This window comes from Lepisosteus oculatus, unplaced genomic scaffold (genome assembly GCF_040954835.1).
Source record: "Lepisosteus oculatus isolate fLepOcu1 unplaced genomic scaffold, fLepOcu1.hap2 HAP2_SCAFFOLD_39, whole genome shotgun sequence".
Classification (NCBI taxonomy): domain Eukaryota; kingdom Metazoa; phylum Chordata; class Actinopteri; order Semionotiformes; family Lepisosteidae; genus Lepisosteus; species Lepisosteus oculatus.
Genome location: NW_027167923.1, coordinates 249,176 through 271,665, shown reverse-complemented (window position 1 = coordinate 271,665; position 22,490 = coordinate 249,176). Strand labels below are relative to the sequence as shown.

The 22,490-nt window shown below is 49.2% G+C and overlaps 5 non-coding genes across 5 annotated transcripts; all 5 read left to right on the top strand.

Moving 5' to 3' along the window:
- Positions 1 to 2,641: 2,641 nt before the first annotated feature.
- trnak-cuu (transfer RNA lysine (anticodon CUU)) lies at positions 2,642 to 2,714 on the top strand. Its single transcript has one exon. It is a non-coding gene; the product is annotated as a tRNA-Lys (tRNA).
- Positions 2,715 to 6,760: 4,046 nt separating this feature from the next.
- On the top strand, positions 6,761 to 6,833 carry trnak-cuu (transfer RNA lysine (anticodon CUU)). Its single transcript has one exon. It is a non-coding gene; the product is annotated as a tRNA-Lys (tRNA).
- A 4,046-nt stretch (positions 6,834 to 10,879) lies between these two features.
- On the top strand, positions 10,880 to 10,952 carry trnak-cuu (transfer RNA lysine (anticodon CUU)). The gene has a single exon. It is a non-coding gene; the product is annotated as a tRNA-Lys (tRNA).
- A 4,046-nt stretch (positions 10,953 to 14,998) lies between these two features.
- trnak-cuu (transfer RNA lysine (anticodon CUU)) lies at positions 14,999 to 15,071 on the top strand. Its single transcript has one exon. It is a non-coding gene; the product is annotated as a tRNA-Lys (tRNA).
- Positions 15,072 to 19,117: 4,046 nt separating this feature from the next.
- Positions 19,118 to 19,190, top strand: trnak-cuu (transfer RNA lysine (anticodon CUU)). The gene has a single exon. It is a non-coding gene; the product is annotated as a tRNA-Lys (tRNA).
- The last annotated feature ends 3,300 nt before the right edge of the window (positions 19,191 to 22,490 follow it).

Sequence of the window (22,490 nt, the reverse complement as noted above, 5' to 3'; positions counted from 1 at the left end):
TGAGCCAGATTTGTATTTCGTATTTCGCAAGTTGTGTGAATTTCTTGAAGTTGAAAGTGAATTCGCTCCAGAAAAGAAATGTCCAGTCGCATGAAAGCCGTGGCTGTTTGTTAAACCGCAGGACCTGAGCTTGCGTTCTGTTTCTCATGGCGTTCGCAAAGGCGATTCCTGCCTTTAAAACTGCTGTGACTGCGACTGAAAGTGGCGTGTGGCGCAGCTTCTAAAGTCTTGTTGACGCTCCTCGATGTTGCTTTCTCTCTGCCTAAGGAAGTTCGATTGTCGCGTCGGAACGGGGAGACCTAATCCTTCCAGCTTTAAGCCACCCTTCAGTCTTCTGAAGGGTGTCCGAGTGCTAGCATGTCATTTGGCTTTTTTTTGGGGGGAAGCGGAGAGCGACATTGAAAAAGGTTACCGCCGCCGCCTCGCCCTCCGTGTTAAATGATCGCAAGCCGGCGGCGGCGGCGCTCCCTGTAGTCGTGGCCGAGCGGTTAAGGCGATGGGCTAGAAAGCCATTGGGGTCTCCCCGCGTCGGCTCGAATCCTGCCCACTACGGCGCCCTTCTCCTGTCGCTTCGGCCTGCCCAGAAAATGGCGGAGTGCCGTTTCTCTCTTCCTGCTTCTTGTACAAACGCTAAATCGCTTGGACCTGCTGCCTTGGAAGTAATGTCTTCAACATCCACCAGTGACATTTCACAGCTGGAAGCACACAGCCACGCTTTTGGCATTGGCATGTCTTTTGCGCCCTACTTCCAGCCTTTGAAGACCTAATTATTCAAACTGAAAGAACCGGCTGAATGAGTGTTTGCAGTGCACCAGGAGGAGCAGGGACCATAGCATTGGAGGGGTGAGGATGGCGCAGATGGAAACGTTTTCATGCGCTCCTCTGGGAGGAATGAAAAGAAAAGACGAAACCGGAAACAGTAGTAGCCGCAAGAGGAAGTGTCTTCAAGCGCCAAGCAAGCGCTCCTCGTTAGTATAGTGGTGCGTATCCCCGCCTGTCACGTGGGAGACCAGGGATGGATTGCTTGACGGCGAGCCAGGTTGCTTTTCTCCCATCAGATTCCAACCGCTAATGCTAACGCAGTGTGTGGGAGCTTACATGCTTTTCCTTTCCCGTCTTTTTCGGACGACTATTCCAAAGGGGTAACCTGAAGGTATAGGGGCCTGAAGACACGAGGCATTCTTAAACCAGCACTGGGCTGCACGGCCTTCTGTTGTGATCAGGTTATATTCGAGTCAAAAAGCCAGAGCATCCGCTTCCATCCTATGGAGCACGAGCTAAATCGGAAGAGGCAGGGGATACACCTACGCCTATCGGCGCACGTTCCCTGCGTCAGGCTGCTTCACCCATTTGCACCCGACTGGAGACGGCACTGAGCAAGCTTTTTGTCAGGAGTGGGATTCGAACCCACGCCTCCAGGGGAGACTGCGACCTGAACGCAGCGCCTTAGACCGCTCGGCCATCCTGACGCGGGCCCCCTGTCCCGGGGCGGTCTGATGAGCCACCGCGATCCCACTACGCTCCTCGAGTATCGCACTGTTATTAATACTACAGTGTGACTCCAGCATTAAAATGTTTGGAAAATGTGTCGGCTTTTATAATCCAGTGTAGAGCAGCATGTGATGATTTGTGCTACAACACCAAGCGCTCAAAGTGACGTCTGCGTTTGTCGTTGAAACTTTCAACTCTTTCATCACTTATGTAGGAAATAAAAAGAGCAGTTGTGCGCCACACGCAGAGAGGCTGTCAGCAGAGTGGCGCAGCGGAAGCGTGCTGGGCCCATAACCCAGAGGTCGATGGATCGAAACCATCCTCTGCTACGTGTGTCCTATGCACGATTCATAAGCATGCCATTGGGTTAGCAAAGTGCCTTCAAATAGTCTGCATCTCCCTTTCTTTAAATTCTGTCCTGAGTTTCTCTCTCGTGTGTGTTTGTGCAAGCTTGACACTTGCGGGACTCTTTAATCTTCACCAATACGGAGATGACCAAATGTGTCTTCGGTTGTTCTGAGGTCTTTGATAGTTTCTTTGAAAGCTTCAACTGAACCTCGAAATCGAAGCAGTTATGTTTATATTGATTTCTCGCGTTAATCATTACGAACCAGGAACAGCCAGCACACTCGGTCGCATTAGTAATTATGTCACGTCTCTACTTAGCAGAGCATTCAAAGGCCCACTGGAAGTAGTAAAGCACTAAAACACTGCAAAACTGAACTCGGGAAAATCATACTGGGAGCTCTGAGCGATGTCTGCATCCAAGCCATCCAATACGGACTCTGAAACCTTGGAATATCAACACTATGATGCGCTACCTTTTACCTGGAGCAAAACGATGGAATTAGAAGAATGCTTACCGCAGGATACAACTGTGCCGCTGTTATTTGGAGCACGGTTTTCACTTGCATGAAAACTACAGCAGAACGTAGAAGGATGATCACTGAGGAGTCCACGCGGGCATGCTGAGGAGATTGTAGGTCGTACATTTCAATGATTACTGACATTTGCGCTGCTGGAGGTACAGTAATCAACAAAGAACAGGGTGTGCTACTCTCGAATCCGGTCAGCACATGATGAAAAGCCAGGAAGTATACCTTGTCAAATTGCCGTCAACAGGGACAAGTTAACCACCAGCTCCACCGGCGCCCGGCTAGCTCAGTCGGTAGAGCATGAGACTCTTAATCTCAGGGTCGTGGGTTCGAGCCCCACGTTGGGCGGTGCCCGTCTCCTTATTAACAAAGTTTCCCGCTCATCCTTGAACCTCTTACACCTCGATGGTACCGAGCACTGCGTTTTAATGCACAGGTGTGATCAAACCGAGATGAAAAGGGCGTATCTAGCTCCTTGCCCGAGAGATAAATCAAGGGTTCCGCAGATAATCCCTTGGCTCCGGTCACCCGGACGCAGATAGGAGCTGCAGCCATCATAACTTGTATGAAAACTAAGAAGAGCTCCTGTCTATTTACAGTTTCATTTACTCTAGCGTTTCCTTAAACATTGCGTGTACGAAGGCTAAGAAATTGGAGAGCTATTCTAATACAATAACTATTAGGAATCTTTTGGGCATAACAGTTTCACTGTGATTTTGCAGGTAACACGTACGTTGGGAAAACATTTTGAACGCGATCAATAACCGCACTGGAAAAATGTGGGAAAGAAAGGGCGAAAAGCGACTCTTCAACATGTGGAAATATCTTCCTGAGCGGAGCCCTCTTCTCGAAGCTCAACACTCTGCAAGAGTCACTTCTCCCAACTTGCGCCCGCAGGTTTCCGTAGTGTGCCTGCAAAGAGCCATCCGCTTGAGACAGGTGCACCTCCCGATTTCATTGAACTAAGCTAGATGCACAATTTCTAATGCAGCCTTCATCACAATAGACAGTTCATTTCTCGAAAGCTTGTCGTAAAAAAAGGAAACAAAGAACGAAAACGTATAGCTGACAATCTTCTGAAGATGCAGATTCATCTTTGGGGAAATGGACATTTTATGTATGCAGATGCTTTTCAAGCGCTGGTTTTAGAACGTCGCTGTGCTTCCAGCATCCTTTTCAGCCTTCTAAACTGGCTACCGAGGTGCCGATCACATTGTAAAGCGGTTGAGAGGCCGGAGCTGCTCAAACCGCTCTTGCCGTTTCCCATCAATCAAAAGCACTATGTTGTTTCTTTGTATGGAAAGCTTTTCAAGTCTGGCATCGACACGCACCTTTCCTGAAACGTCCAAAAGGTGAATGCTTCGCAAAGAAATCCAGTCTACCTTCAGGGGGCATGATGTTGAAATCGGAATGAGCCCTGGGTGGGCTTGAAGCAGCAGCTGTTCAGTTAACAGCTGCACAGAAACGCACCCCGCTTGCTTTGTATCATTCGCAAGTTTGTGGTTAAAGAGTAAAAAAGGCTGGAATTCTTCTGCCAGCCGGCAGGATTTCTTCTGCACTCACCCAGAAAAGCCAAGAATTGTATTTCATCTTTCGCAAGCTGTATTTTCCAGGAGGAGAATGAATACTTGCATTAAACTGAATCAAGCCGACAGAGTCGCACAGCCGTTGTTTTTCTCCATGGGAAGTTTTTCGTTAAGGAAAAACACCGTTGTCATTTTCTTGCCAGCCGGCGGTATTTCTTGTGCAGCGATGAGCCAGATTTGTATTTCGTATTTCGCAAGTTGTGTGAATTTCTTGAAGTTGAAAGTGAATTCGCTCCAGAAAAGAAATGTCCAGTCGCATGAAAGCCGTGGCTGTTTGTTAAACCGCAGGACCTGAGCTTGCGTTCTGTTTCTCATGGCGTTCGCAAAGGCGATTCCTGCCTTTAAAACTGCTGTGACTGCGACTGAAAGTGGCGTGTGGCGCAGCTTCTAAAGTCTTGTTGACGCTCCTCGATGTTGCTTTCTCTCTGCCTAAGGAAGTTCGATTGTCGCGTCGGAACGGGGAGACCTAATCCTTCCAGCTTTAAGCCACCCTTCAGTCTTCTGAAGGGTGTCCGAGTGCTAGCATGTCATTTGGCTTTTTTTTGGGGGGAAGCGGAGAGCGACATTGAAAAAGGTTACCGCCGCCGCCTCGCCCTCCGTGTTAAATGATCGCAAGCCGGCGGCGGCGGCGCTCCCTGTAGTCGTGGCCGAGCGGTTAAGGCGATGGGCTAGAAAGCCATTGGGGTCTCCCCGCGTCGGCTCGAATCCTGCCCACTACGGCGCCCTTCTCCTGTCGCTTCGGCCTGCCCAGAAAATGGCGGAGTGCCGTTTCTCTCTTCCTGCTTCTTGTACAAACGCTAAATCGCTTGGACCTGCTGCCTTGGAAGTAATGTCTTCAACATCCACCAGTGACATTTCACAGCTGGAAGCACACAGCCACGCTTTTGGCATTGGCATGTCTTTTGCGCCCTACTTCCAGCCTTTGAAGACCTAATTATTCAAACTGAAAGAACCGGCTGAATGAGTGTTTGCAGTGCACCAGGAGGAGCAGGGACCATAGCATTGGAGGGGTGAGGATGGCGCAGATGGAAACGTTTTCATGCGCTCCTCTGGGAGGAATGAAAAGAAAAGACGAAACCGGAAACAGTAGTAGCCGCAAGAGGAAGTGTCTTCAAGCGCCAAGCAAGCGCTCCTCGTTAGTATAGTGGTGCGTATCCCCGCCTGTCACGTGGGAGACCAGGGATGGATTGCTTGACGGCGAGCCAGGTTGCTTTTCTCCCATCAGATTCCAACCGCTAATGCTAACGCAGTGTGTGGGAGCTTACATGCTTTTCCTTTCCCGTCTTTTTCGGACGACTATTCCAAAGGGGTAACCTGAAGGTATAGGGGCCTGAAGACACGAGGCATTCTTAAACCAGCACTGGGCTGCACGGCCTTCTGTTGTGATCAGGTTATATTCGAGTCAAAAAGCCAGAGCATCCGCTTCCATCCTATGGAGCACGAGCTAAATCGGAAGAGGCAGGGGATACACCTACGCCTATCGGCGCACGTTCCCTGCGTCAGGCTGCTTCACCCATTTGCACCCGACTGGAGACGGCACTGAGCAAGCTTTTTGTCAGGAGTGGGATTCGAACCCACGCCTCCAGGGGAGACTGCGACCTGAACGCAGCGCCTTAGACCGCTCGGCCATCCTGACGCGGGCCCCCTGTCCCGGGGCGGTCTGATGAGCCACCGCGATCCCACTACGCTCCTCGAGTATCGCACTGTTATTAATACTACAGTGTGACTCCAGCATTAAAATGTTTGGAAAATGTGTCGGCTTTTATAATCCAGTGTAGAGCAGCATGTGATGATTTGTGCTACAACACCAAGCGCTCAAAGTGACGTCTGCGTTTGTCGTTGAAACTTTCAACTCTTTCATCACTTATGTAGGAAATAAAAAGAGCAGTTGTGCGCCACACGCAGAGAGGCTGTCAGCAGAGTGGCGCAGCGGAAGCGTGCTGGGCCCATAACCCAGAGGTCGATGGATCGAAACCATCCTCTGCTACGTGTGTCCTATGCACGATTCATAAGCATGCCATTGGGTTAGCAAAGTGCCTTCAAATAGTCTGCATCTCCCTTTCTTTAAATTCTGTCCTGAGTTTCTCTCTCGTGTGTGTTTGTGCAAGCTTGACACTTGCGGGACTCTTTAATCTTCACCAATACGGAGATGACCAAATGTGTCTTCGGTTGTTCTGAGGTCTTTGATAGTTTCTTTGAAAGCTTCAACTGAACCTCGAAATCGAAGCAGTTATGTTTATATTGATTTCTCGCGTTAATCATTACGAACCAGGAACAGCCAGCACACTCGGTCGCATTAGTAATTATGTCACGTCTCTACTTAGCAGAGCATTCAAAGGCCCACTGGAAGTAGTAAAGCACTAAAACACTGCAAAACTGAACTCGGGAAAATCATACTGGGAGCTCTGAGCGATGTCTGCATCCAAGCCATCCAATACGGACTCTGAAACCTTGGAATATCAACACTATGATGCGCTACCTTTTACCTGGAGCAAAACGATGGAATTAGAAGAATGCTTACCGCAGGATACAACTGTGCCGCTGTTATTTGGAGCACGGTTTTCACTTGCATGAAAACTACAGCAGAACGTAGAAGGATGATCACTGAGGAGTCCACGCGGGCATGCTGAGGAGATTGTAGGTCGTACATTTCAATGATTACTGACATTTGCGCTGCTGGAGGTACAGTAATCAACAAAGAACAGGGTGTGCTACTCTCGAATCCGGTCAGCACATGATGAAAAGCCAGGAAGTATACCTTGTCAAATTGCCGTCAACAGGGACAAGTTAACCACCAGCTCCACCGGCGCCCGGCTAGCTCAGTCGGTAGAGCATGAGACTCTTAATCTCAGGGTCGTGGGTTCGAGCCCCACGTTGGGCGGTGCCCGTCTCCTTATTAACAAAGTTTCCCGCTCATCCTTGAACCTCTTACACCTCGATGGTACCGAGCACTGCGTTTTAATGCACAGGTGTGATCAAACCGAGATGAAAAGGGCGTATCTAGCTCCTTGCCCGAGAGATAAATCAAGGGTTCCGCAGATAATCCCTTGGCTCCGGTCACCCGGACGCAGATAGGAGCTGCAGCCATCATAACTTGTATGAAAACTAAGAAGAGCTCCTGTCTATTTACAGTTTCATTTACTCTAGCGTTTCCTTAAACATTGCGTGTACGAAGGCTAAGAAATTGGAGAGCTATTCTAATACAATAACTATTAGGAATCTTTTGGGCATAACAGTTTCACTGTGATTTTGCAGGTAACACGTACGTTGGGAAAACATTTTGAACGCGATCAATAACCGCACTGGAAAAATGTGGGAAAGAAAGGGCGAAAAGCGACTCTTCAACATGTGGAAATATCTTCCTGAGCGGAGCCCTCTTCTCGAAGCTCAACACTCTGCAAGAGTCACTTCTCCCAACTTGCGCCCGCAGGTTTCCGTAGTGTGCCTGCAAAGAGCCATCCGCTTGAGACAGGTGCACCTCCCGATTTCATTGAACTAAGCTAGATGCACAATTTCTAATGCAGCCTTCATCACAATAGACAGTTCATTTCTCGAAAGCTTGTCGTAAAAAAAGGAAACAAAGAACGAAAACGTATAGCTGACAATCTTCTGAAGATGCAGATTCAGCTTTGGGGAAATGGACATTTTATGTATGCAGATGCTTTTCAAGCGCTGGTTTTAGAACGTCGCTGTGCTTCCAGCATCCTTTTCAGCCTTCTAAACTGGCTACCGAGGTGCCGATCACATTGTAAAGCGGTTGAGAGGCCGGAGCTGCTCAAACCGCTCTTGCCGTTTCCCATCAATCAAAAGCACTATGTTGTTTCTTTGTATGGAAAGCTTTTCAAGTCTGGCATCGACACGCACCTTTCCTGAAACGTCCAAAAGGTGAATGCTTCGCAAAGAAATCCAGTCTACCTTCAGGGGGCATGATGTTGAAATCGGAATGAGCCCTGGGTGGGCTTGAAGCAGCAGCTGTTCAGTTAACAGCTGCACAGAAACGCACCCCGCTTGCTTTGTATCATTCGCAAGTTTGTGGTTAAAGAGTAAAAAAGGCTGGAATTCTTCTGCCAGCCGGCAGGATTTCTTCTGCACTCACCCAGAAAAGCCAAGAATTGTATTTCATCTTTCGCAAGCTGTATTTTCCAGGAGGAGAATGAATACTTGCATTAAACTGAATCAAGCCGACAGAGACGCACAGCCGTTGTTTTTCTCCATGGGAAGTTTTTCGTTAAGGAAAAACACCGTTGTCATTTTCTTGCCAGCCGGCGGTATTTCTTGTGCAGCGATGAGCCAGATTTGTATTTCGTATTTCGCAAGTTGTGTGAATTTCTTGAAGTTGAAAGTGAATTCGCTCCAGAAAAGAAATGTCCAGTCGCATGAAAGCCGTGGCTGTTTGTTAAACCGCAGGACCTGAGCTTGCGTTCTGTTTCTCATGGCGTTCGCAAAGGCGATTCCTGCCTTTAAAACTGCTGTGACTGCGACTGAAAGTGGCGTGTGGCGCAGCTTCTAAAGTCTTGTTGACGCTCCTCGATGTTGCTTTCTCTCTGCCTAAGGAAGTTCGATTGTCGCGTCGGAACGGGGAGACCTAATCCTTCCAGCTTTAAGCCACCCTTCAGTCTTCTGAAGGGTGTCCGAGTGCTAGCATGTCATTTGGCTTTTTTTTGGGGGGAAGCGGAGAGCGACATTGAAAAAGGTTACCGCCGCCGCCTCGCCCTCCGTGTTAAATGATCGCAAGCCGGCGGCGGCGGCGCTCCCTGTAGTCGTGGCCGAGCGGTTAAGGCGATGGGCTAGAAAGCCATTGGGGTCTCCCCGCGTCGGCTCGAATCCTGCCCACTACGGCGCCCTTCTCCTGTCGCTTCGGCCTGCCCAGAAAAAGGCGGAGTGCCGTTTCTCTCTTCCTGCTTCTTGTACAAACGCTAAATCGCTTGGACCTGCTGCCTTGGAAGTAATGTCTTCAACATCCACCAGTGACATTTCACAGCTGGAAGCACACAGCCACGCTTTTGGCATTGGCATGTCTTTTGCGCCCTACTTCCAGCCTTTGAAGACCTAATTATTCAAACTGAAAGAACCGGCTGAATGAGTGTTTGCAGTGCACCAGGAGGAGCAGGGACCATAGCATTGGAGGGGTGAGGATGGCGCAGATGGAAACGTTTTCATGCGCTCCTCTGGGAGGAATGAAAAGAAAAGACGAAACCGGAAACAGTAGTAGCCGCAAGAGGAAGTGTCTTCAAGCGCCAAGCAAGCGCTCCTCGTTAGTATAGTGGTGCGTATCCCCGCCTGTCACGTGGGAGACCAGGGATGGATTGCTTGACGGCGAGCCAGGTTGCTTTTCTCCCATCAGATTCCAACCGCTAATGCTAACGCAGTGTGTGGGAGCTTACATGCTTTTCCTTTCCCGTCTTTTTCGGACGACTATTCCAAAGGGGTAACCTGAAGGTATAGGGGCCTGAAGACACGAGGCATTCTTAAACCAGCACTGGGCTGCACGGCCTTCTGTTGTGATCAGGTTATATTCGAGTCAAAAAGCCAGAGCATCCGCTTCCATCCTATGGAGCACGAGCTAAATCGGAAGAGGCAGGGGATACACCTACGCCTATCGGCGCACGTTCCCTGCGTCAGGCTGCTTCACCCATTTGCACCCGACTGGAGACGGCACTGAGCAAGCTTTTTGTCAGGAGTGGGATTCGAACCCACGCCTCCAGGGGAGACTGCGACCTGAACGCAGCGCCTTAGACCGCTCGGCCATCCTGACGCGGGCCCCCTGTCCCGGGGCGGTCTGATGAGCCACCGCGATCCCACTACGCTCCTCGAGTATCGCACTGTTATTAATACTACAGTGTGACTCCAGCATTAAAATGTTTGGAAAATGTGTCGGCTTTTATAATCCAGTGTAGAGCAGCATGTGATGATTTGTGCTACAACACCAAGCGCTCAAAGTGACGTCTGCGTTTGTCGTTGAAACTTTCAACTCTTTCATCACTTATGTAGGAAATAAAAAGAGCAGTTGTGCGCCACACGCAGAGAGGCTGTCAGCAGAGTGGCGCAGCGGAAGCGTGCTGGGCCCATAACCCAGAGGTCGATGGATCGAAACCATCCTCTGCTACGTGTGTCCTATGCACGATTCATAAGCATGCCATTGGGTTAGCAAAGTGCCTTCAAATAGTCTGCATCTCCCTTTCTTTAAATTCTGTCCTGAGTTTCTCTCTCGTGTGTGTTTGTGCAAGCTTGACACTTGCGGGACTCTTTAATCTTCACCAATACGGAGATGACCAAATGTGTCTTCGGTTGTTCTGAGGTCTTTGATAGTTTCTTTGAAAGCTTCAACTGAACCTCGAAATCGAAGCAGTTATGTTTATATTGATTTCTCGCGTTAATCATTACGAACCAGGAACAGCCAGCACACTCGGTCGCATTAGTAATTATGTCACGTCTCTACTTAGCAGAGCATTCAAAGGCCCACTGGAAGTAGTAAAGCACTAAAACACTGCAAAACTGAACTCGGGAAAATCATACTGGGAGCTCTGAGCGATGTCTGCATCCAAGCCATCCAATACGGACTCTGAAACCTTGGAATATCAACACTATGATGCGCTACCTTTTACCTGGAGCAAAACGATGGAATTAGAAGAATGCTTACCGCAGGATACAACTGTGCCGCTGTTATTTGGAGCACGGTTTTCACTTGCATGAAAACTACAGCAGAACGTAGAAGGATGATCACTGAGGAGTCCACGCGGGCATGCTGAGGAGATTGTAGGTCGTACATTTCAATGATTACTGACATTTGCGCTGCTGGAGGTACAGTAATCAACAAAGAACAGGGTGTGCTACTCTCGAATCCGGTCAGCACATGATGAAAAGCCAGGAAGTATACCTTGTCAAATTGCCGTCAACAGGGACAAGTTAACCACCAGCTCCACCGGCGCCCGGCTAGCTCAGTCGGTAGAGCATGAGACTCTTAATCTCAGGGTCGTGGGTTCGAGCCCCACGTTGGGCGGTGCCCGTCTCCTTATTAACAAAGTTTCCCGCTCATCCTTGAACCTCTTACACCTCGATGGTACCGAGCACTGCGTTTTAATGCACAGGTGTGATCAAACCGAGATGAAAAGGGCGTATCTAGCTCCTTGCCCGAGAGATAAATCAAGGGTTCCGCAGATAATCCCTTGGCTCCGGTCACCCGGACGCAGATAGGAGCTGCAGCCATCATAACTTGTATGAAAACTAAGAAGAGCTCCTGTCTATTTACAGTTTCATTTACTCTAGCGTTTCCTTAAACATTGCGTGTACGAAGGCTAAGAAATTGGAGAGCTATTCTAATACAATAACTATTAGGAATCTTTTGGGCATAACAGTTTCACTGTGATTTTGCAGGTAACACGTACGTTGGGAAAACATTTTGAACGCGATCAATAACCGCACTGGAAAAATGTGGGAAAGAAAGGGCGAAAAGCGACTCTTCAACATGTGGAAATATCTTCCTGAGCGGAGCCCTCTTCTCGAAGCTCAACACTCTGCAAGAGTCACTTCTCCCAACTTGCGCCCGCAGGTTTCCGTAGTGTGCCTGCAAAGAGCCATCCGCTTGAGACAGGTGCACCTCCCGATTTCATTGAACTAAGCTAGATGCACAATTTCTAATGCAGCCTTCATCACAATAGACAGTTCATTTCTCGAAAGCTTGTCGTAAAAAAAGGAAACAAAGAACGAAAACGTATAGCTGACAATCTTCTGAAGATGCAGATTCAGCTTTGGGGAAATGGACATTTTATGTATGCAGATGCTTTTCAAGCGCTGGTTTTAGAACGTCGCTGTGCTTCCAGCATCCTTTTCAGCCTTCTAAACTGGCTACCGAGGTGCCGATCACATTGTAAAGCGGTTGAGAGGCCGGAGCTGCTCAAACCGCTCTTGCCGTTTCCCATCAATCAAAAGCACTATGTTGTTTCTTTGTATGGAAAGCTTTTCAAGTCTGGCATCGACACGCACCTTTCCTGAAACGTCCAAAAGGTGAATGCTTCGCAAAGAAATCCAGTCTACCTTCAGGGGGCATGATGTTGAAATCGGAATGAGCCCTGGGTGGGCTTGAAGCAGCAGCTGTTCAGTTAACAGCTGCACAGAAACGCACCCCGCTTGCTTTGTATCATTCGCAAGTTTGTGGTTAAAGAGTAAAAAAGGCTGGAATTCTTCTGCCAGCCGGCAGGATTTCTTCTGCACTCACCCAGAAAAGCCAAGAATTGTATTTCATCTTTCGCAAGCTGTATTTTCCAGGAGGAGAATGAATACTTGCATTAAACTGAATCAAGCCGACAGAGACGCACAGCCGTTGTTTTTCTCCATGGGAAGTTTTTCGTTAAGGAAAAACACCGTTGTCATTTTCTTGCCAGCCGGCGGTATTTCTTGTGCAGCGATGAGCCAGATTTGTATTTCGTATTTCGCAAGTTGTGTGAATTTCTTGAAGTTGAAAGTGAATTCGCTCCAGAAAAGAAATGTCCAGTCGCATGAAAGCCGTGGCTGTTTGTTAAACCGCAGGACCTGAGCTTGCGTTCTGTTTCTCATGGCGTTCGCAAAGGCGATTCCTGCCTTTAAAACTGCTGTGACTGCGACTGAAAGTGGCGTGTGGCGCAGCTTCTAAAGTCTTGTTGACGCTCCTCGATGTTGCTTTCTCTCTGCCTAAGGAAGTTCGATTGTCGCGTCGGAACGGGGAGACCTAATCCTTCCAGCTTTAAGCCACCCTTCAGTCTTCTGAAGGGTGTCCGAGTGCTAGCATGTCATTTGGCTTTTTTTTGGGGGGAAGCGGAGAGCGACATTGAAAAAGGTTACCGCCGCCGCCTCGCCCTCCGTGTTAAATGATCGCAAGCCGGCGGCGGCGGCGCTCCCTGTAGTCGTGGCCGAGCGGTTAAGGCGATGGGCTAGAAAGCCATTGGGGTCTCCCCGCGTCGGCTCGAATCCTGCCCACTACGGCGCCCTTCTCCTGTCGCTTCGGCCTGCCCAGAAAAAGGCGGAGTGCCGTTTCTCTCTTCCTGCTTCTTGTACAAACGCTAAATCGCTTGGACCTGCTGCCTTGGAAGTAATGTCTTCAACATCCACCAGTGACATTTCACAGCTGGAAGCACACAGCCACGCTTTTGGCATTGGCATGTCTTTTGCGCCCTACTTCCAGCCTTTGAAGACCTAATTATTCAAACTGAAAGAACCGGCTGAATGAGTGTTTGCAGTGCACCAGGAGGAGCAGGGACCATAGCATTGGAGGGGTGAGGATGGCGCAGATGGAAACGTTTTCATGCGCTCCTCTGGGAGGAATGAAAAGAAAAGACGAAACCGGAAACAGTAGTAGCCGCAAGAGGAAGTGTCTTCAAGCGCCAAGCAAGCGCTCCTCGTTAGTATAGTGGTGCGTATCCCCGCCTGTCACGTGGGAGACCAGGGATGGATTGCTTGACGGCGAGCCAGGTTGCTTTTCTCCCATCAGATTCCAACCGCTAATGCTAACGCAGTGTGTGGGAGCTTACATGCTTTTCCTTTCCCGTCTTTTTCGGACGACTATTCCAAAGGGGTAACCTGAAGGAATAGGGGCCTGAAGACACGAGGCATTCTTAAACCAGCACTGGGCTGCACGGCCTTCTGTTGTGATCAGGTTATATTCGAGTCAAAAAGCCAGAGCATCCGCTTCCATCCTATGGAGCACGAGCTAAATCGGAAGAGGCAGGGGATACACCTACGCCTATCGGCGCACGTTCCCTGCGTCAGGCTGCTTCACCCATTTGCACCCGACTGGAGACGGCACTGAGCAAGCTTTTTGTCAGGAGTGGGATTCGAACCCACGCCTCCAGGGGAGACTGCGACCTGAACGCAGCGCCTTAGACCGCTCGGCCATCCTGACGCGGGCCCCCTGTCCCGGGGCGGTCTGATGAGCCACCGCGATCCCACTACGCTCCTCGAGTATCGCACTGTTATTAATACTACAGTGTGACTCCAGCATTAAAATGTTTGGAAAATGTGTCGGCTTTTATAATCCAGTGTAGAGCAGCATGTGATGATTTGTGCTACAACACCAAGCGCTCAAAGTGACGTCTGCGTTTGTCGTTGAAACTTTCAACTCTTTCATCACTTATGTAGGAAATAAAAAGAGCAGTTGTGCGCCACACGCAGAGAGGCTGTCAGCAGAGTGGCGCAGCGGAAGCGTGCTGGGCCCATAACCCAGAGGTCGATGGATCGAAACCATCCTCTGCTACGTGTGTCCTATGCACGATTCATAAGCATGCCATTGGGTTAGCAAAGTGCCTTCAAATAGTCTGCATCTCCCTTTCTTTAAATTCTGTCCTGAGTTTCTCTCTCGTGTGTGTTTGTGCAAGCTTGACACTTGCGGGACTCTTTAATCTTCACCAATACGGAGATGACCAAATGTGTCTTCGGTTGTTCTGAGGTCTTTGATAGTTTCTTTGAAAGCTTCAACTGAACCTCGAAATCGAAGCAGTTATGTTTATATTGATTTCTCGCGTTAATCATTACGAACCAGGAACAGCCAGCACACTCGGTCGCATTAGTAATTATGTCACGTCTCTACTTAGCAGAGCATTCAAAGGCCCACTGGAAGTAGTAAAGCACTAAAACACTGCAAAACTGAACTCGGGAAAATCATACTGGGAGCTCTGAGCGATGTCTGCATCCAAGCCATCCAATACGGACTCTGAAACCTTGGAATATCAACACTATGATGCGCTACCTTTTACCTGGAGCAAAACGATGGAATTAGAAGAATGCTTACCGCAGGATACAACTGTGCCGCTGTTATTTGGAGCACGGTTTTCACTTGCATGAAAACTACAGCAGAACGTAGAAGGATGATCACTGAGGAGTCCACGCGGGCATGCTGAGGAGATTGTAGGTCGTACATTTCAATGATTACTGACATTTGCGCTGCTGGAGGTACAGTAATCAACAAAGAACAGGGTGTGCTACTCTCGAATCCGGTCAGCACATGATGAAAAGCCAGGAAGTATACCTTGTCAAATTGCCGTCAACAGGGACAAGTTAACCACCAGCTCCACCGGCGCCCGGCTAGCTCAGTCGGTAGAGCATGAGACTCTTAATCTCAGGGTCGTGGGTTCGAGCCCCACGTTGGGCGGTGCCCGTCTCCTTATTAACAAAGTTTCCCGCTCATCCTTGAACCTCTTACACCTCGATGGTACCGAGCACTGCGTTTTAATGCACAGGTGTGATCAAACCGAGATGAAAAGGGCGTATCTAGCTCCTTGCCCGAGAGATAAATCAAGGGTTCCGCAGATAATCCCTTGGCTCCGGTCACCCGGACGCAGATAGGAGCTGCAGCCATCATAACTTGTATGAAAACTAAGAAGAGCTCCTGTCTATTTACAGTTTCATTTACTCTAGCGTTTCCTTAAACATTGCGTGTACGAAGGCTAAGAAATTGGAGAGCTATTCTAATACAATAACTATTAGGAATCTTTTGGGCATAACAGTTTCACTGTGATTTTGCAGGTAACACGTACGTTGGGAAAACATTTTGAACGCGATCAATAACCGCACTGGAAAAATGTGGGAAAGAAAGGGCGAAAAGCGACTCTTCAACATGTGGAAATATCTTCCTGAGCGGAGCCCTCTTCTCGAAGCTCAACACTCTGCAAGAGTCACTTCTCCCAACTTGCGCCCGCAGGTTTCCGTAGTGTGCCTGCAAAGAGCCATCCGCTTGAGACAGGTGCACCTCCCGATTTCATTGAACTAAGCTAGATGCACAATTTCTAATGCAGCCTTCATCACAATAGACAGTTCATTTCTCGAAAGCTTGTCGTAAAAAAAGGAAACAAAGAACGAAAACGTATAGCTGACAATCTTCTGAAGATGCAGATTCAGCTTTGGGGAAATGGACATTTTATGTATGCAGATGCTTTTCAAGCGCTGGTTTTAGAACGTCGCTGTGCTTCCAGCATCCTTTTCAGCCTTCTAAACTGGCTACCGAGGTGCCGATCACATTGTAAAGCGGTTGAGAGGCCGGAGCTGCTCAAACCGCTCTTGCCGTTTCCCATCAATCAAAAGCACTATGTTGTTTCTTTGTATGGAAAGCTTTTCAAGTCTGGCATCGACACGCACCTTTCCTGAAACGTCCAAAAGGTGAATGCTTCGCAAAGAAATCCAGTCTACCTTCAGGGGGCATGATGTTGAAATCGGAATGAGCCCTGGGTGGGCTTGAAGCAGCAGCTGTTCAGTTAACAGCTGCACAGAAACGCACCCCGCTTGCTTTGTATCATTCGCAAGTTTGTGGTTAAAGAGTAAAAAAGGCTGGAATTCTTCTGCCAGCCGGCAGGATTTCTTCTGCACTCACCCAGAAAAGCCAAGAATTGTATTTCATCTTTCGCAAGCTGTATTTTCCAGGAGGAGAATGAATACTTGCATTAAACTGAATCAAGCCGACAGAGACGCACAGCCGTTGTTTTTCTCCATGGGAAGTTTTTCGTTAAGGAAAAACACCGTTGTCATTTTCTTGCCAGCCGGCGGTATTTCTTGTGCAGCGATGAGCCAGATTTGTATTTCGTATTTCGCAAGTTGTGTGAATTTCTTGAAGTTGAAAGTGAATTCGCTCCAGAAAAGAAATGTCCAGTCGCATGAAAGCCGTGGCTGTTTGTTAAACCGCAGGACCTGAGCTTGCGTTCTGTTTCTCATGGCGTTCGCAAAGGCGATTCCTGCCTTTAAAACTGCTGTGACTGCGACTGAAAGTGGCGTGTGGCGCAGCTTCTAAAGTCTTGTTGACGCTCCTCGATGTTGCTTTCTCTCTGCCTAAGGAAGTTCGATTGTCGCGTCGGAACGGGGAGACCTAATCCTTCCAGCTTTAAGCCACCCTTCAGTCTTCTGAAGGGTGTCCGAGTGCTAGCATGTCATTTGGCTTTTTTTTGGGGGGAAGCGGAGAGCGACATTGAAAAAGGTTACCGCCGCCGCCTCGCCCTCCGTGTTAAATGATCGCAAGCCGGCGGCGGCGGCGCTCCCTGTAGTCGTGGCCGAGCGGTTAAGGCGATGGGCTAGAAAGCCATTGGGGTCTCCCCGCGTCGGCTCGAATCCTGCCCACTACGGCGCCCTTCTCCTGTCGCTTCGGCCTGCCCAGAAAAAGGCGGAGTGCCGTTTCTCTCTTCCTGCTTCTTGTACAAACGCTAAATCGCTTGGACCTGCTGCCTTGGAAGTAATGTCTTCAACATCCACCAGTGACATTTCACAGCTGGAAGCACACAGCCACGCTTTTGGCATTGGCATGTCTTTTGCGCCCTACTTCCAGCCTTTGAAGACCTAATTATTCAAACTGAAAGAACCGGCTGAATGAGTGTTTGCAGTGCACCAGGAGGAGCAGGGACCATAGCATTGGAGGGGTGAGGATGGCGCAGATGGAAACGTTTTCATGCGCTCCTCTGGGAGGAATGAAAAGAAAAGACGAAACCGGAAACAGTAGTAGCCGCAAGAGGAAGTGTCTTCAAGCGCCAAGCAAGCGCTCCTCGTTAGTATAGTGGTGCGTATCCCCGCCTGTCACGTGGGAGACCAGGGATGGATTGCTTGACGGCGAGCCAGGTTGCTTTTCTCCCATCAGATTCCAACCGCTAATGCTAACGCAGTGTGTGGGAGCTTACATGCTTTTCCTTTCCCGTCTTTTTCGGACGACTATTCCAAAGGGGTAACCTGAAGGTATAGGGGCCTGAAGACACGAGGCATTCTTAAACCAGCACTGGGCTGCACGGCCTTCTGTTGTGATCAGGTTATATTCGAGTCAAAAAGCCAGAGCATCCGCTTCCATCCTATGGAGCACGAGCTAAATCGGAAGAGGCAGGGGATACACCTACGCCTATCGGCGCACGTTCCCTGCGTCAGGCTGCTTCACCCATTTGCACCCGACTGGAGACGGCACTGAGCAAGCTTTTTGTCAGGAGTGGGATTCGAACCCACGCCTCCAGGGGAGACTGCGACCTGAACGCAGCGCCTTAGACCGCTCGGCCATCCTGACGCGGGCCCCCTGTCCCGGGGCGGTCTGATGAGCCACCGCGATCCCACTACGCTCCTCGAGTATCGCACTGTTATTAATACTACAGTGTGACTCCAGCATTAAAATGTTTGGAAAATGTGTCGGCTTTTATAATCCAGTGTAGAGCAGCATGTGATGATTTGTGCTACAACACCAAGCGCTCAAAGTGACGTCTGCGTTTGTCGTTGAAACTTTCAACTCTTTCATCACTTATGTAGGAAATAAAAAGAGCAGTTGTGCGCCACACGCAGAGAGGCTGTCAGCAGAGTGGCGCAGCGGAAGCGTGCTGGGCCCATAACCCAGAGGTCGATGGATCGAAACCATCCTCTGCTACGTGTGTCCTATGCACGATTCATAAGCATGCCATTGGGTTAGCAAAGTGCCTTCAAATAGTCTGCATCTCCCTTTCTTTAAATTCTGTCCTGAGTTTCTCTCTCGTGTGTGTTTGTGCAAGCTTGACACTTGCGGGACTCTTTAATCTTCACCAATACGGAGATGACCAAATGTGTCTTCGGTTGTTCTGAGGTCTTTGATAGTTTCTTTGAAAGCTTCAACTGAACCTCGAAATCGAAGCAGTTATGTTTATATTGATTTCTCGCGTTAATCATTACGAACCAGGAACAGCCAGCACACTCGGTCGCATTAGTAATTATGTCACGTCTCTACTTAGCAGAGCATTCAAAGGCCCACTGGAAGTAGTAAAGCACTAAAACACTGCAAAACTGAACTCGGGAAAATCATACTGGGAGCTCTGAGCGATGTCTGCATCCAAGCCATCCAATACGGACTCTGAAACCTTGGAATATCAACACTATGATGCGCTACCTTTTACCTGGAGCAAAACGATGGAATTAGAAGAATGCTTACCGCAGGATACAACTGTGCCGCTGTTATTTGGAGCACGGTTTTCACTTGCATGAAAACTACAGCAGAACGTAGAAGGATGATCACTGAGGAGTCCACGCGGGCATGCTGAGGAGAATGTAGGTCGTACATTTCAATGATTACTGACATTTGCACTGCTGGAGGTACAGTAATCAACAAAGAACAGGGTGTGCTACTCTCGAATCCGGTCAGCACATGATGAAAAGCCAGGAAGTATACCTTGTCAAATTGCCGTCAACAGGGACAAGTTAACCACCAGCTCCACCGGCGCCCGGCTAGCTCAGTCGGTAGAGCATGAGACTCTTAATCTCAGGGTCGTGGGTTCGAGCCCCACGTTGGGCGGTGCCCGTCTCCTTATTAACAAAGTTTCCCGCTCATCCTTGAACCTCTTACACCTCGATGGTACCGAGCACTGCGTTTTAATGCACAGGTGTGATCAAATCGAGATGAAAAGGGCGTATCTAGCTCCTTGCCCGAGAGATAAATCAAGGGTTCCGCAGATAATCCCTTGGCTCCGGTCACCCGGACGCAGATAGGAGCTGCAGCCATCATAACTTGTATGAAAACTAAGAAGAGCTCCTGTCTATTTACAGTTTCATTTACTCTAGCGTTTCCTTAAACATTGCGTGTACGAAGGCTAAGAAATTGGAGAGCTATTCTAATACAATAACTATTAGGAATCTTTTGGGCATAACAGTTTCACTGTGATTTTGCAGGTAACACGTACGTTGGGAAAACATTTTGAACGCGATCAATAACCGCACTGGAAAAATGTGGGAAAGAAAGGGCGAAAAGCGACTCTTCAACATGTGGAAATATCTTCCTGAGCGGAGCCCTCTTCTCGAAGCTCAACACTCTGCAAGAGTCACTTCTCCCAACTTGCGCCCGCAGGTTTCCGTAGTGTGCCTGCAAAGAGCCATCCGCTTGAGACAGGTGCACCTCCCGATTTCATTGAACTAAGCTAGATGCACAATTTCTAATGCAGCCTTCATCACAATAGACAGTTCATTTCTCGAAAGCTTGTCGTAAAAAAAGGAAACAAAGAACGAAAACGTATAGCTGACAATCTTCTGAAGATGCAGATTCAGCTTTGGGGAAATGGACATTTTATGTATGCAGATGCTTTTCAAGCGCTGGTTTTAGAACGTCGCTGTGCTTCCAGCATCCTTTTCAGCCTTCTAAACTGGCTACCGAGGTGCCGATCACATTGTAAAGCGGTTGAGAGGCCGGAGCTGCTCAAACCGCTCTTGCCGTTTCCCATCAATCAAAAGCACTATGTTGTTTCTTTGTATGGAAAGCTTTTCAAGTCTGGCATCGACACGCACCTTTCCTGAAACGTCCAAAAGGTGAATGCTTCGCAAAGAAATCCAGTCTACCTTCAGGGGGCATGATGTTGAAATCGGAATGAGCCCTGGGTGGGCTTGAAGCAGCAGCTGTTCAGTTAACAGCTGCACAGAAACGCACCCCGCTTGCTTTGTATCATTCGCAAGTTTGTGGTTAAAGAGTAAAAAAGGCTGGAATTCTTCTGCCAGCCGGCAGGATTTCTTCTGCACTCACCCAGAAAAGCCAAGAATTGTATTTCATCTTTCGCAAGCTGTATTTTCCAGGAGGAGAATGAATACTTGCATTAAACTGAATCAAGCCGACAGAGACGCACAGCCGTTGTTTTTCTCCATGGGAAGTTTTTCGTTAAGGAAAAACACCGTTGTCATTTTCTTGCCAGCCGGCGGTATTTCTTGTGCAGCGATGAGCCAGATTTGTATTTCGTATTTCGCAAGTTGTGTGAATTTCTTGAAGTTGAAAGTGAATTCGCTCCAGAAAAGAAATGTCCAGTCGCATGAAAGCCGTGGCTGTTTGTTAAACCGCAGGACCTGAGCTTGCGTTCTGTTTCTCATGGCGTTCGCAAAGGCGATTCCTGCCTTTAAAACTGCTGTGACTGCGACTGAAAGTGGCGTGTGGCGCAGCTTCTAAAGTCTTGTTGACGCTCCTCGATGTTGCTTTCTCTCTGCCTAAGGAAGTTCGATTGTCGCGTCGGAACGGGGAGACCTAATCCTTCCAGCTTTAAGCCACCCTTCAGTCTTCTGAAGGGTGTCCGAGTGCTAGCATGTCATTTGGCTTTTTTTTGGGGGGAAGCGGAGAGCGACATTGAAAAAGGTTACCGCCGCCGCCTCGCCCTCCGTGTTAAATGATCGCAAGCCGGCGGCGGCGGCGCTCCCTGTAGTCGTGGCCGAGCGGTTAAGGCGATGGGCTAGAAAGCCATTGGGGTCTCCCCGCGTCGGCTCGAATCCTGCCCACTACGGCGCCCTTCTCCTGTCGCTTCGGCCTGCCCAGAAAAAGGCGGAGTGCCGTTTCTCTCTTCCTGCTTCTTGTACAAACGCTAAATCGCTTGGACCTGCTGCCTTGGAAGTAATGTCTTCAACATCCACCAGTGACATTTCACAGCTGGAAGCACACAGCCACGCTTTTGGCATTGGCATGTCTTTTGCGCCCTACTTCCAGCCTTTGAAGACCTAATTATTCAAACTGAAAGAACCGGCTGAATGAGTGTTTGCAGTGCACCAGGAGGAGCAGGGACCATAGCATTGGAGGGGTGAGGATGGCGCAGATGGAAACGTTTTCATGCGCTCCTCTGGGAGGAATGAAAAGAAAAGACGAAACCGGAAACAGTAGTAGCCGCAAGAGGAAGTGTCTTCAAGCGCCAAGCAAGCGCTCCTCGTTAGTATAGTGGTGCGTATCCCCGCCTGTCACGTGGGAGACCAGGGATGGATTGCTTGACGGCGAGCCAGGTTGCTTTTCTCCCATCAGATTCCAACCGCTAATGCTAACGCAGTGTGTGGGAGCTTACATGCTTTTCCTTTCCCGTCTTTTTCGGACGACTATTCCAAAGGGGTAACCTGAAGGTATAGGGGCCTGAAGACACGAGGCATTCTTAAACCAGCACTGGGCTGCACGGCCTTCTGTTGTGATCAGGTTATATTCGAGTCAAAAAGCCAGAGCATCCGCTTCCATCCTATGGAGCACGAGCTAAATCGGAAGAGGCAGGGGATACACCTACGCCTATCGGCGCACGTTCCCTGCGTCAGGCTGCTTCACCCATTTGCACCCGACTGGAGACGGCACTGAGCAAGCTTTTTGTCAGGAGTGGGATTCGAACCCACGCCTCCAGGGGAGACTGCGACCTGAACGCAGCGCCTTAGACCGCTCGGCCATCCTGACGCGGGCCCCCTGTCCCGGGGCGGTCTGATGAGCCACCGCGATCCCACTACGCTCCTCGAGTATCGCACTGTTATTAATACTACAGTGTGACTCCAGCATTAAAATGTTTGGAAAATGTGTCGGCTTTTATAATCCAGTGTAGAGCAGCATGTGATGATTTGTGCTACAACACCAAGCGCTCAAAGTGACGTCTGCGTTTGTCGTTGAAACTTTCAACTCTTTCATCACTTATGTAGGAAATAAAAAGAGCAGTTGTGCGCCACACGCAGAGAGGCCGTCAGCAGAGTGGCGCAGCGGAAGCGTGCTGGGCCCATAACCCAGAGGTCGATGGATCGAAACCATCCTCTGCTACGTGTGTCCTATGCACGATTCATAAGCATGCCATTGGGTTAGCAAAGTGCCTTCAAATAGTCTGCATCTCCCTTT